Genomic DNA, 14,243 nt, shown 5'->3' with positions numbered 1-14,243 from the left:
GTGCTGTGTCCTTACGAAGGAGCCTTTGGAGACAAGCAGTATCCCAAATTTGCAGTTGTTCCCATTCTCACTTGTTCTCTTCTGTTTGACTGAAGCGCTTTTGCTTCCTCACCCTTAAGTATCTCAGCTGTCCCCAGCTTTGCAGTCCTTGGTTCTGAAGCTGGCCTCCCCCGTCAGTCTCCCTCAGCTCAGTGGCCTCATCACAAAAACCACTCGGGAAGACCGTGTCTATAGAAGACCTCTAAAATTTTGTTAGCGTTATATTCCTTTCTCATTTCCACATTGAATTAAATGAAAAAGAGCTATTCTTCATCCATCATCCCAGTGTACCCTGGTTTTAAGGCATCACCTACATAGTCCATCACCTTCATCCCTGGACTTGTTAATGCTGATGTCTGGCACCACTCAGAGGGTATACGTATTTGTCAGGGTGGTACTGAGATTTTCTTGTTTGAAACTCAATTCTGTGGCCAACTCCTTTTTTTTTTTTTTTAAAGATTTTACTTATTTATTTGACAGACAGAGATCACAAGTAGGCAGAGAGGCAGACCGAGAGAGAGGGGAAAGCAGACACCCTGCAGAGCAGAGAGCCCGATGTGGGGCTAGATCCCAGGACCCTGAGATCATGACCTGAGCCGAAGGCAGCGGCTTAACCCACTGAGCCACCCAGGTGCCCTTGTGGCCAACTCTTGATTTAAGCTGGCCTTAGGGTGCAAGATGTCCACAGAATAGAGGGACTGCAACTCACTGAGAATACCAGAACTGGTAGGAAAAAGACAAATGGAAAAATCATTGCTTCCTTTAGCTTCTTGTATCTATGTTGAGGTCTTTCTTAATTTGGGGGAAACTCACTGTCATTATCTCTTCAAATGGTTCCCCTGCTCCCTTCTCTCCAGACAAAGTGCATGATGTATACGCAGAAAAGAAATAAGGTCAGAGCCGCTGGCCTAAAATGAGGAAGGTGCAAGTAGTGAGATGAGAGGGGAAGAGTGGGCAAGGACCAGGTTAGAAGTCCTTGGTGGCTAATGGTGAGAATTCAGATTTTATTTTCACTTTTTATTATAGAGAATTTCAAACATATACAAAACTAGAGAGAATTGTGTAACTGTTTCCCATATACTCATTGCCAGTTTCAAACAATGGTCATTTCATGCTCAAACCTTTGCCCTTTATGCCCGTACTCACTCTCCCGCAAGGCACCAGATAATTTCATAGCAATTGCCAGACACAGTTTTAATTTGTAAATATTTTAGTATTATTGAAAGAGGAACTTTTCTTGATATAACCACAATACCATCATCACACCTGCAATATTAACAAGTATTCCTTGATGCTATGAATAGCATCAAGTGTTCTGTCAGTGTTCACATTTTCTCCATTGTGTCAAATTATTTCAAAACAAAATTTTATTTAAAGTAAGCTCTATGCCCAGTATGGGGCTTGAATGCACAACCCTGAAATCAAGAGTCACATGCTCTACCAACTGAGCCCGCCAGGTGGCCCTCGAAATTTTCTTGTTTTGAACCAGGTTCTGAGTAAGACTTTTACACTGCAATTGGCTACTATGTCTCTGAAATGTTTTTTAATCTGCAGAGCTCGGTTACTGTTTTTCCCTTCTTGTAATTTATTTGCTGAAGAGACTAGATTTTGCTGAATGCATCTCTGTGGTATTTTATGAATTTCTGTATTTCAGTAAATTGGAAGTTAGATTTAGGCTCTTGATGAGATTTGAGTTTAGTTTTTCAGGCAAGAATAGTTAGTAGGTTTCGTGCACATAAGAGGAGTCTATTACCAGCTGATTCTCCTTTCGGGGTTTTAGAAGTCGTTAATAATCATGATCTAACTCCATTAACTCATTAGAGTTTGTAAAAGAGTGATCTTAGAATATCACTAGTCCACCATTCCCCTTTTTAAATTAACTAGCATATTTCTATACAGAGAAACTTAGCCTCATTAACCACTTAGTTACCCTGAAGGATAATTTATGCAGAAAGAGCAAAATAAAGTTCCATCCTTTCCCTTTCTTTATTAACTAGTTTTCAAAATGACTTTCTTCCCTATCAGTCTCCAAAGGTGGCCAATGAGTTTGCTTGTTTGCTTACTCGAATATCATTTATAATCCATGAACTATAGCTATTTTACAAGATTGCACTTCTTCTTCTTCTTGATATTTTAACCGTCCAACTTTGAGGCTATGGGAACCTTTTCAAGTTGCCTTATAAGTCCTTTGGAAATGATCTTGGCAATGTTTCTTGCTCACTGATCCAACAAGATAGTTCAAGATTATTTTGTAAATTTCTTACTCCAGATCTGGAACCCATTTCTCCATGAAGGTCGGTTTCCATCTAGTGGAAAATAATGTTTAGAGCCCACATTCTGGGCACTAAGGATACACTTACCATTGTGCTGGTCATTATTTCTAGGTCTCTTCAGAGGACAGAGTTTGAGCATCCTTTAGCCCCACCCCCCTTTTCTTATGAGTTCAGCTTTTAAAAAAAATTGTTATTTAAATTTGATTTTGTTAATATATAAATTCTTGTGAGTTTCAGAGGTAGAATTTAGTGATTCATCAGTTGCATAGAATACCCAGTGCTCATTACATCACGCCTGTTACCCCTTCCCCCCATCCCCCTACCCTGCAGCAACCCTGTTTATTCCCTATAGTTAAGAGTCTTTTATGGTTTGCTCCCCTCTCCATTTTTATCTTATTGTAGTTTTCCTTCCCTTTCCCTATGTTTATCTGTTTTGTTTCTTGAATTCCAAGAGTTCAACTTTTTACTGACAGGTTACAAAAGAGGTTTAGTCAAAAGACCAAAGTGCACATCCTCATCAGACTCCTCTGATTCTCCTTTCTTTTCTTCCAATTCCTTCTCCTCAGCCTGAGAAGCCCTGATGGAGGGAGCAGGACCTGCTGCTGGGGCAGCTCCAGCTGCTGGGGTGGATTTACCAGTGTCTCCCTTGCAGATGAGGCTCCCAGTGTTGCCACTGGCCAGACCCTTTGCAGGCAAGCCTGGCGAGAAAGGTTCAACATTTACATCTGCTGCTTTAATTGAGGGCATTGATCTTACCCTCTGTGACCATCACCTCATCGTCCTGGAGGATGAGGGCTGAGCAGATGCCGGCAAACCCCCAGACAGAGGCTGTGGTGCATGTGAGTGCTGTGTCCCATAGGGTGCTAGTCCCCGAGGAGGTGGGGAGCTAGTCACCAGAGGAAGTGAGAGCCTCACCAAAACCGTCCTAGCTTCCACAGAAGGGCTGAACACCTTAGGGATAGCTGAGGAAAGGCTAAATCCTTTTTTTAAAGATAAAATTCATCTTGGGTTCACACTGGTATTTTCTATTAATATTCAAGGAGATGGACTTTAATTTTGGTTTCATCAACTTTAAACTTACGTTTCATCTTTTTCATACTGAAATTCCTGTTTGTCAATCGCACAAATGTACCTACTCATTACTTACTCATTTATTTTATCCTCTGGGACACCCTGGATATTCTCAGAATGACAAAATCAGCACTGGCACCAATAATGTAAATTAGTAAAGCAAAGTGCATTTTTTTTCCAAAGTTTTTTTGGTCTCTAGACTATACGCCATTAAAAATGTACAGAAAGATAGCTGTGATTCAAAGTATCTTAAACTTATTCATATGACTAACATAGGAATCCTTTAAACATGTAAAATATTTGAATTAAAGAATTCACATAGTTCCCAATTCCAATTAATAGAATAAGCTACATTTAATTTATTTTTTTAAAGTAAACTGTAGGCCAAACTTGATCTCCTGATCCAGAGATCAAGAGTCACTTGCTTCACCAAGTGCCCCAAATAAGCAATATTTAACTAAGTGATATTTAAAGAAGACCAGCATCTATTCCCATTTTCTTCCACTCTATATTATACATATATACATATATATATATATCTTTAAAGATTTTATCTATTTATTTGATAGAGAGAGAGCATGAGAGAGCACAAACAGAGGAGCAGCAGACAGAGAGGGAAAAGCAGGTTCCCTACTGAGTAGAGAGCCTGTTGTGGGACTGGGGCTCAATCCCAGGACCTCGACCTGAGTGGAAGGCAGATGCTTAATCAACTGAGCCACCCAGGCGCCCCTGGCATGTTGATATTATAAACAATATTGCAATGAATAATCTTGGCTTTTTTTTTTCTTTTTTGGATTTTATTTAAATTCAAGTTAGCTGACATATTGTATATTACTAGTTTCAGGGTGTTTGTTTTTGGTACTGTATCTTTGGTATTTATTTCCAAGAGTTAGGCTGGAGTAAAGTTTAAAGGTTTTTGTATTTCTTTCTTAATTTCGGTGGGTAGTCCCTGAGGTGCGTCACCCTTGCCATGTTCAGGGCAGGGATGGGAGTCTCAAGTGCTCATGGCCGTGGGACTGTAGCTCAAGAAATTTTGTGTTTTACAAAATACCACCCTTTAAGCACTAATTTGGGAATATTTTTGCCATTTCCTAAAAGGATGGATAATTGCTCTTTTCCCTAAAAAAATATCATTTAAAGTGTTTTTTTTTTTTTTTTTTTTTTTAATACAAGAATTCTCACTCAGTGATTGTCATTCTACCTCCCTGACAAAAACTAGAAAGCAGAGAGTATAAAGTGTCATCTGGATATAATTTCTGGGGTTTATGTGGTTTGATAGCTTTTGTGCTGCCATTCCTTTCTATGTTTGCATGTGAGGGAAGAGTCATAGACAAAGCTGGAGTTGAGAGGAACTGAGTAATTACTGTGACTTACAGGAGATGGGCAGGGAGCATGAGAAAACTAACGAAGCCGCCACTTTCACATTTAGAACTTCCCATGTGGTCACTGCCAAGATGGGAAACCTAGGAGGATGTTATTCTCTGCCTTTCGAATATCTAAAGATGCTCTATCTAGATCCTACATGATTTACAGCCCACAGAAAGAGCCCTGTCCTATCATTCCAGAGTTGCTGTTCAGAGTTCTCCAGTAAAGAAGAGCTCTTTTCTTTCCTTTCATGAGAGCATGACTATTGCTGAAAACAGATTATCAACAATCTGACTTGAATCTCCAGTGTATAGAAGGAACAGAAATAATAAGAACTATCCTTTATTGATTAACATGTAACAAGCATAACGTCAGTTAAGATCTTTTCATGGCTCTTTCACTTCGTTTTCAAGAGACCCTATCAACATTTCAGAGTTACAAGACGGAGGGTCTAAAATCAATGATCTTTTTTACTACCATGGAGTTGGTGTGTGGTAGAATGCTGTTTGACTTAAGATTCCACAGTCTTCACCAAGAGACCATACCCCTTGCTACTGCGGGCTCTCTAGAGTTACTAAAGGAAATGTCAGGTATTATTTCTAATCGTTCATGCCCTACTGAGGGAAATTGATCCAACTGCACAGGAAACTGACATAGGAACATACATGTATATATTCTGACTAAACAGATATATACTGTTATTATTTAAACACTAATGTGTAGTTGTATCAGTCACACAAAGCTGTTTGTGTGTGTGTGCACACGTGTGTGCATGTATGGGTTATGTGTAGGTCTGCTAACGGGCTGGTAGGGTGCTTACAAGGAGAGCACGAGTTGAATCTTTACATTCCACTGAGCTTGCTTCAGAACCTGCTTTCTCCACACACTCCTGTGTACACTTGCTTTAATTATTTACTGCTCTGAGCAAGATTTGTCGATTCTTAAATAGAGCTAATAATTCCTCAAGTTTTCCCGAGGATTTAGAAATAATAATATATGTAAAAAATGTTTGAAACAGAGCCTGACACCTAAAAAGCAAAACGAATATTTAGTGATCAAAACCATGTGTAGAGAATCTTTGAACCATTTTTAAGGTGGTCAGGTTTTGAAGTCTGACAGGGACCCAGCTAGTTGCTGGGGATGGGGTAGAAAAAAAATACTTGAACAAACTGCATTTATATTATAAAATTTGATTTCCTGTATAGAGTTTAGCATACTGTGTAGGGGAAGACCTCATTGCTTGGTATATGATAGAGGTTTTGAATGTTTAAGTAGAATAACAGTGACTATGGGATCCCCCCCAGAGGTCTACATGGTTCAAACAATGGTATCCTGCATTTTGCCTAATTTTATCACAATGATGATAACTTCCTGGGAAATCTACTGTAAGAACCCTATAGATGTAAACAAGTGTTGAGGTTTAAAACCACACCACTTACATAGTATTTCTATCACCTTTTTGTCTCCTGGATTAAAAGGTTTTGGGGCAGAGTCTCATTACACCTTTTCTACGGTTCTTAGGCCTGAAAACTCAGAATTCCTTTGTGTTCCTAGATACTAAGAAAAATAATGTGAGTTAGAACACCTCAAATTCCAACTTGTCTGGGTTAAATAAGTAACACCTACGAATTACTTTCAAATTCAACATTTCTTTTTGACTTTTTATAGAAAAATGCATTTTCCAAACTATTTTGAGCCCTCAGAATGTTTTCGCCTGTATTTTTGCATCACTGCCACCAGATGGCAGCAACAACACATTCATCAACATCTTCCCCTTTCCCTCTCCCTGCTTTCCCTCTCTCCCTCTCTCCCCTCCACCTCCTTTTCCCTTATCATCATTCTCCTGCTTACTGTTATTCTAGAAATGAATCAATCAATGGCTCTAGGTAAAAAGCAATGGCTAAAAGTTCTCACTGCATTTCCTTAGACAAATCAGCACACTAGAGTCTTAGTTCCCTATGCAAAAAAGGGCGGGAAGATGTCCATTGAGGCAAGCACCAGTAAATAACACGATCTTGCGTGGGAGTTGAAAGGCCCTTAAATAATAAGTGCCTCTAATAAGTAATAAAACCCTTCCTTGGATTGTATGTATGAGAAGTGTATATAAAACTATGTGTGGGGGTTGGTCTTTTGGGGTTTGGTGTAGGTTGTATATAAATGACTTCAGGAGTCACTTGTCAAAACAAGCCTGTCACACCCCAGGCATGACTCCATTAAGGAGGAGAGAGTGAGGTTATCCAGAGGTGAAGTGGGACCTTGCATGACCCTTGTCTCTATTCCACTTAATCATCATCTTCCTTATTCAGTTTGCCTAAACATGGCATATTTTCATTCTCGGATATTTTCCCCAAGAAAAATTTTCTTGTTCAACGATCCTGGATTCAGAAGTACATGTTTCAATTTGGGAAGCAAAATTTGCTGTGTAACTTTTCTTTTTTCATTTCTTAAAAATAGCTATAAAAAGATTGAAAGAAAGAAGAGAGAGAAATAAAGGAAAAGAAAGAAAGAAAGAAAGAAAGAAAGAAAGAAAGAAAGAAAGAAAGAAAGAAAGAAAAGATAAAGAAAGGAAGAAAAAAAGAGAAACCTTATACTTGTGCTTAGCCAAAAGACTGCTTGGACATACTTTAAATTTGTCTCGATGAGACTGTTTTATAACCAAACATGTGCACTCAGAATTTAAGACAGAGGGAAATAGCTTGAATGGATGGGGATTTTGTCCATTGTATTTTTAGTTGGTGAAGTTTATCTGGACCCTTTAATAGCTTGGGATGATTCGCTGATATGATTTTAGCTGCTGCTGAGAAGAGTAATTTTTAGGGCTTCTTTAGTTTCCAGGATGTGGGTACAAATCATGCAACATGGGTTTTATTGGTGAGATACAATAACCTTTAAAATTATAATCTATCGGACTGGCTTTGCTATGTGTACTTTCCCATACTAGATTCATGGATGGGGCATGTTTTTTATTCTCATATATAAAATGTGGACAATAATGCCCATATGTGAATTCACTGAGTTATATGGCTTGGGGAGTGCTACGCATATGCAACAAAGAAGTGTTCTTTTTTTTCTCAGCCTGCCCCTAGGATAAGAGTTTACAGGATTCTATCTTGCATTGCCAAGAGGCAAAGCTCTGACATGTTTGTTGCTCCCAGAAGTTCACTCTGTAAACATTGGCTTCTGTGTCTCCCTTTGGTTTGGAATTTTCCTAATGGCAATCTAAAGAGGAAACAAATTTGCTGTTCTCATGCCCATCACAGCCTTTAAAATGTCTGTGGGCATCTGAGTAACTCAGCCCACCATCAGCTTCGACAGCGGTGAACTGAATTTGTGAAATAGGAGGAGGGAGAAAGAAAAACAGATGGGGTTAATGAAATTAAGTTTCTTTCCTTAAGTGAACAGGGAACCATGCTAAACATTAGAATAATTTAGTGAAGATTCAATAAGGTAATTTAATAGGTAAGTGCTTTGAAATGTTCTGTTCTGCTAGGCTGTCAGAGGGACTTGGGAGCCTACTTAAATATAGGAGCTTTTCTAAAAGCCTGTGTCCTCGGCAGCCCTTGAATATTTGTCCCTACTAAAGAGCGTCAGACTCTGTCACATATTTCTGCGAGCCGTGAATCTAGCTTCATAGCCCTCTCTCTCTGGACTGGCACAGGTTTCCAAAGGCAGGTGTAGATAGGTGCTCCCTACAGTTCCTGCCCAAGCTCATTGATGCTTTATTTCTGAATAGCTTTCAGCTTTATTTTTGAAATGGAGGATAATATTCCCATGGAATCTTGGCATTTCAAAGAAATAACTTCTGTTTTAAAACTCTGCTTAGGGACATTCCAGGTATTAGGAACTCAAAAACCACATGGCAGTTTGGCAAAACTATGTGCCCAAATTGTGTTTGTTTAGCGCAAGTGTCTGGTTGCCTTGTTCTAAAGTGTGGAGCGCTTCCTTGCTCCTGGACCTGAATGTGGTGAAGCTGGAAAACTTTCCATCTGGGGAGTAGTGATTATTTTTTATATTCAGTGGAGATGCAGGAATTTGCTTTTGTGATAGATCTTCCCTTTTGCCCAGAAATTTCTAAGGCAGATAGAGGGTGATGGCCCTGCCCATTATTCCCAGAGAAGCTCTGAAATCCAGCAAAGGAACCATAGGGCAGTACCTTCAGATTGAGGTATAAGCATTTCTGTTTGGTCCTATAGATTGTATGTACTGGCTGAACTTCGTCTTTGCAGAGTTAGAGATTTTTTTTTTCCCTTGAAATTTATTTTTTGCTATTTATTTATTTATTTATTTATTTATTTATTTATTTTTAAAATAATCTCTATGCCCAGTGTGGAACTCAAACTCATGACCCCCAGATCAAGAGTCACATGCTTTACCAACTGAGCCAGCCAGAGGCCCTTTTTCTCTGTAAATTGAGGTTTAGCCTGCCTACAGCCTGAAAAATCCTGTTTTCGGAAGATGTGCAGATACTGCCTCTCCTCCTCCCCAGAACTCGTGTTTCTTCCCAGGAAAAGAGGAGCTGAGACTGTTGTCACCGAGTGAGGCGAAGGCTGTGTCACTTCCTTTGAGGAGCTAACTGACTCAGTGGGAAGGGCCCGACTACCCAGGACTCCTATCAGGAAGATTTACCACCTATGTTTTCTTCCAGTTTTATGTTTTCAGGTCTTATTTTCAAGTCTTTAATGCATTTGGAGTTGATGCTTGTGTATGGTGTAAGAGTGGTTTCCTCCCACCTTCCTTTTTGCACGCAGCTGTCGAGTTTTCCCAACACCAGTTCTTAAAGAGACGGTCTTTCTCCGTTGCGCATCCTTGGCTCCTTCGTTATAAATTAATGGACCAAATAAGCATGGGTTCTCTTTGTTTATACTTAAGCTATAACTGCTTTCTCCTACTTCAAGAATCCTGGTTCTCACGAACGCAGCAGATACAAAATTAAATTTTTTTGTATTTGCTCTATTACTTTATTCCATGTTACAAACATCAGTCTTAAAATAATCGTACTAAAAACACCATGATTTAAAATGACTGGGAACCATTGCAGTGTTTTTTGAATATGTTCTACATGTCATATCCAATTTTTTATAACTTCATTACCTTGCTTAAATACAGAGGTATTTACAGTGTACTTTCTTCCTCACTTAGTGTTAGTTCTTCAAGTAACTATATCCTCAATACTCATCGTCAGTCTTCATAGTGATCATTTTCTACTCACTTTGGTTGTATGAAGTACATTTTGTAGTAGGTGCCTAAGGAAGAGGAGAGAAACTGTATTCCCTGAGTTCTTGCATATTGATAAAAGTGTGCCTATGCCCTTTATATCTGAAAGTGAATATAAAACCCATTGTTTATATATTCTTTCTTTCAGTATCTTAAATGTTGCTCTATTTTTTTCCCAGCACAAAGCATTACTTCAAAAATCTGATGATAAATCTTATCTTCTTTCCCTAGAAAATAAGCCCCCTCATTTTTTTACATTGATATTTTCTTTTGACATAAAATAATCTATACATATCTAAAGGATATATGCTAGACAGAACTCTCCTAGCTTCAGGACTCCGTGCCCTCCCTGGTGGGCCACCCCTTGTATAATCCCCTCTCTTATGGGGATTTGTCCCCCCAAAATTTGTATGTTGAAGTCCTAATAGCTCATGTGATGGTATTTGGAGATGGGGCCTTTGGGAGTAACTAGGATAAATTAGATCTTAAGGACGGGGCCCTCATGGTGGGATTAGTAGGTTTTTGAGAGGAGGAAGGGAGAGAAAAGGCCAAGTGTGGACAGAGCAAGAAACAGCCCTCTGCAAGCCAGGAGAGAGCTCTCACCGAGAACCAAATCAGTCTGTCAATTGATCTTGAACTTCCCAGCCTCCAGAACTGTGAGAAAATAAGTTCCTATTGTTTAAGCCACCTAATCTATGGTATTTTGTTATGGTAGCCCAGCTGACTTAGGAGACCCTCATTTGCATAAGTTTTAAAAAATTTAAGATATTTTAATGGATGTGTGTTGGTATCTCATTGTGGTTTTAATCTCCTTGTCCCTAATGGACAGGGAAGTTGAGAATCTTTTTATGCGCCATCTGTACATTTTATTTGGTAAAATGTCTGTTTAAATACTTTGTACATATTTTTATTGTTTTTTTTGTATTCTATCAATGAGTTTTTAAAGTTGTTAATATGTGGAGACAAGTCCTTTCTATAATTTGCAAATATTCTTTCCTAGTTTGTGGCTTGTATTTTCATTCTATCAAGAGGATCTTTTAAAGAATAGAAGTTTTTAATTTTGATAAAGTCCAGTTTATCAATTTGTTCCATGTATTGTACATATGGTGTCATATATAAATAAGCTAGTGCTTAACTTAAAGTCACAAAAGCTTTATCCTAAATTTTTTTTCCTAAAAGATTATAGGATTATAGCTTTAGGTTTTGTATTTAGTTCTGTGATCCATTTGGAGTTAATTTTTGTATATAATGTAAAAATAAGGCTTGAAAGTTTCTTTTTTTGCATATGGATTCCAATTATTCCTGTACCTTTTATATAAAAGACTCTGCTTTCTCCACTAACTTGCTTTTTCAGCTCTGTCAAAAATCAATTGATCGGGGCGCCTGGGTGGCTCAGTGGGTTAAGCCTCTGCCTTCGGCTCAGGTCATGATCTCAGGGTCCTGGGATTGAGCCCCACATCGGGCTCTCTGCTCAGCGGGGAGCCTGCTTCCCTCTCTCTCTTTGCCTGCTGTGATCTCTGTCTGTCAAATAAATAAATAAAATCTTAAAAAAAATCAATTGATCATATTTGTGTGTGCATCTATTTCTGGACTCTATTTTGTCCCATTGATCTGTCAATCTTTTAAAAAATTTTTTAATTTCTTTAATTCCTTTTTCTTCTAAAGAGAGAGAGAGAGAGAGAGAGAGAGAGAGAGAAAACATGTGAGAAGGGGGAGGGGCAGAGGGAGAAAGGGAGAATCTTAAGTAGGCTCCATGTCCAGCATGGAGCCCCAGTGTGGGGCTTGATCGCGCCATCCTGAAATCATGACCTGAGCCAATCAAGAGTCCCACACCCAATGGGCGGAGCCACTTAGGTGCTCAAATCTATTTGTCTGTCTTTACAGCAATATAATACTTTCTTGATTATTGTAGCTTTAAGTAAGATTTGTAGTCTGGTAGTATAAGTCTTCTAACTTTGTTCTTCTTTTGCAGAGCAGTTTTGTTTATTCTAGGTCCTTTGGTTCCCATGACTATTAATGATCCTTACATTTATTGGATATCTGTGTTTTCTCCTCTAATAGTCAATCCATTTTCTGATCATTAAAGTTTATATGTGTGAGATCTGTTTGGGATATTATTATTATTGTTGTTATTATTATTGTTATTATTATTCCATTGGTCTGTTTATTTAACAATGTACCAAGTCAGTTTTAGTTATCATAGCTTCATAGTAAGTTTTATTTTCAGGTAGGATGGGTCTATTTATCATATTCATCTTATGCAAAAAGCTGGTTGGCTATTTTTGGCCCATTTCTCTGCCATATAAATTTTAGAATCATTTTGGTCAAGTAACTAAAAAAAAAAAAAAAAAAACCCAAACACTGTTATTTTTTAGAAAAGTATCAATTCTTCAGATCAATTTGGTGACATCTACCATCTTTATCACTCTTCTGAATCATTTAGTAAATCTGTCCATTAATTTAGATATTCTCTGTCTTTCAATCCACAATTTATTTATTTTTTTCTCTAACAGATTGGCTTCTTTTTTGTTATATTTATTCTAATGCCCTTGATATCTTTGTTGAAACTAATACGATTTCTTTCCCAATTTTAATTCTCCAGTTTGTACACAGTAAACTTTAATTTTCTTTGGTGCATAGTTACATGAATTTTAACACATGCATAGATTTATGTAACCATCACCACACTCCTGACACAGAGCCATATCAATTGCCCAAAAAGTTTCCTTCATGCTGCCCTTCGTAGTAAATTATCCCCATATTCCTGGGACCTAATTGACTTCTTCTTCATCCCTATAATTTTGCCTTCTCCAGAACGTCATATACATGTAGTCATTGTATGGAATCTTTTGAGACTGGCTTTTCTCACCGAGCATGGTGCATTTGGGGTTTATCCATATCCTTGTGTGTATCAATTGTGTGCTTCTTTTCATTACTGAGAAGTAGTTCATTGTATAGATGTACCACAGACTTGCTTATGCCTTCACTTCTTGAGGGATATTTTGGTTGTTTCCAGTTTGGGAGATAATGAATAATGCTATAAGCATTTGTGTACAGGTTTTTATCTAAATGTAAGTTTAAATTTTCTTAATATATATACTTGTTGGGTCATAATATGTGTGAGACTTTATAAGAAATTGCCTGTACTATTTTTTTATTCCCAGCTGCAATGCTTAAGTTTCAGGTACTTCACATCCTCAGCAGCACATGGTGTGGTCATTTTTTTTTTTTTTTTTTTTAGTTAATCAGTCTAATAGATGTGAAAATCTTTTTAAAATTATATTTTCTGAGTTTTGCTAGTACATATGAATGTACATATGAATGTAATTTGTTTTTTAAAAACTTTAATTAAAAAATATTTAAAGGATTTTATTTATTCACTTTTAGAGAGACAGCAGAGGATAGGGGGAGGGAGGGAGAGAGAGAGAGAGAGAATCTGGACGCAGGGCTCAATCTCATGACCATGAGATCATGACCTGAGCGGAAACCAAGAATTGGACACTTAACTGACTAAGCCACCCAGTTCCCCTTATAATTTTTAAAAAAATTTTTAAAAAGGATTTTATATTTTTAAAAAAACCTTTAAATTCTAGCATACATACCAAATATGTATTTATTATGACAACTTTATGAATTAAGCACATCTAGTAATCAGCAACCAAATCAAGAAAAAGAACATTACAAGAAACTTAGAAGTTTCTTTTATGCCCCCTCCCATTTTTTGCCATCCTTCTAACCCAGATTCTGACTTCAAATAGTGCAGATTAATTTTGCCTTTTTTATACATCGTGTAAATGGAATCATACTGTTTGCTGTCTGGTATTTTCTATTACCCCTTTTGGGATGTCAGACAGAAGGAAATAACCCAGGAAAGTGCATTATGAGAAACTGTAGTTGATAGCATATTCTTTGAAGGCATTTATTAGTAGTAATTGAGTTCACGTGCTGTTTGCGTATTGTACACATTCATTAAGATAATGATAGATGTTGCATTACTGAAATGTCAGGAAAAGAAGCAGATTATTTGGACTCAGTATTGCTAATGTTTCTTTTTTATCTTAATTCCTTTAATCATGATTTTTACAGTTATGAACAGTGACTATGGTTAGTATTTCATAATTTATTTGGTTGATTGTGTGCTTTTTACAGCTTTTTCCCAGTGGAAATGTTTTTCCCTTTTGGAAATGGTGGAACGGAGGCACATAACCCCTGTCATCACCAACGAATTTTCATTACCTCTGTCACTCGCGGTCTCTAACCATCAGCAGCGGAGTCATTACC

Source organism: Mustela nivalis (assembly GCF_964662115.1).
Source record: "Mustela nivalis genome assembly, chromosome: 7".
Classification (NCBI taxonomy): domain Eukaryota; kingdom Metazoa; phylum Chordata; class Mammalia; order Carnivora; family Mustelidae; genus Mustela; species Mustela nivalis.
This window is presented reverse-complemented; position numbering follows the sequence as displayed.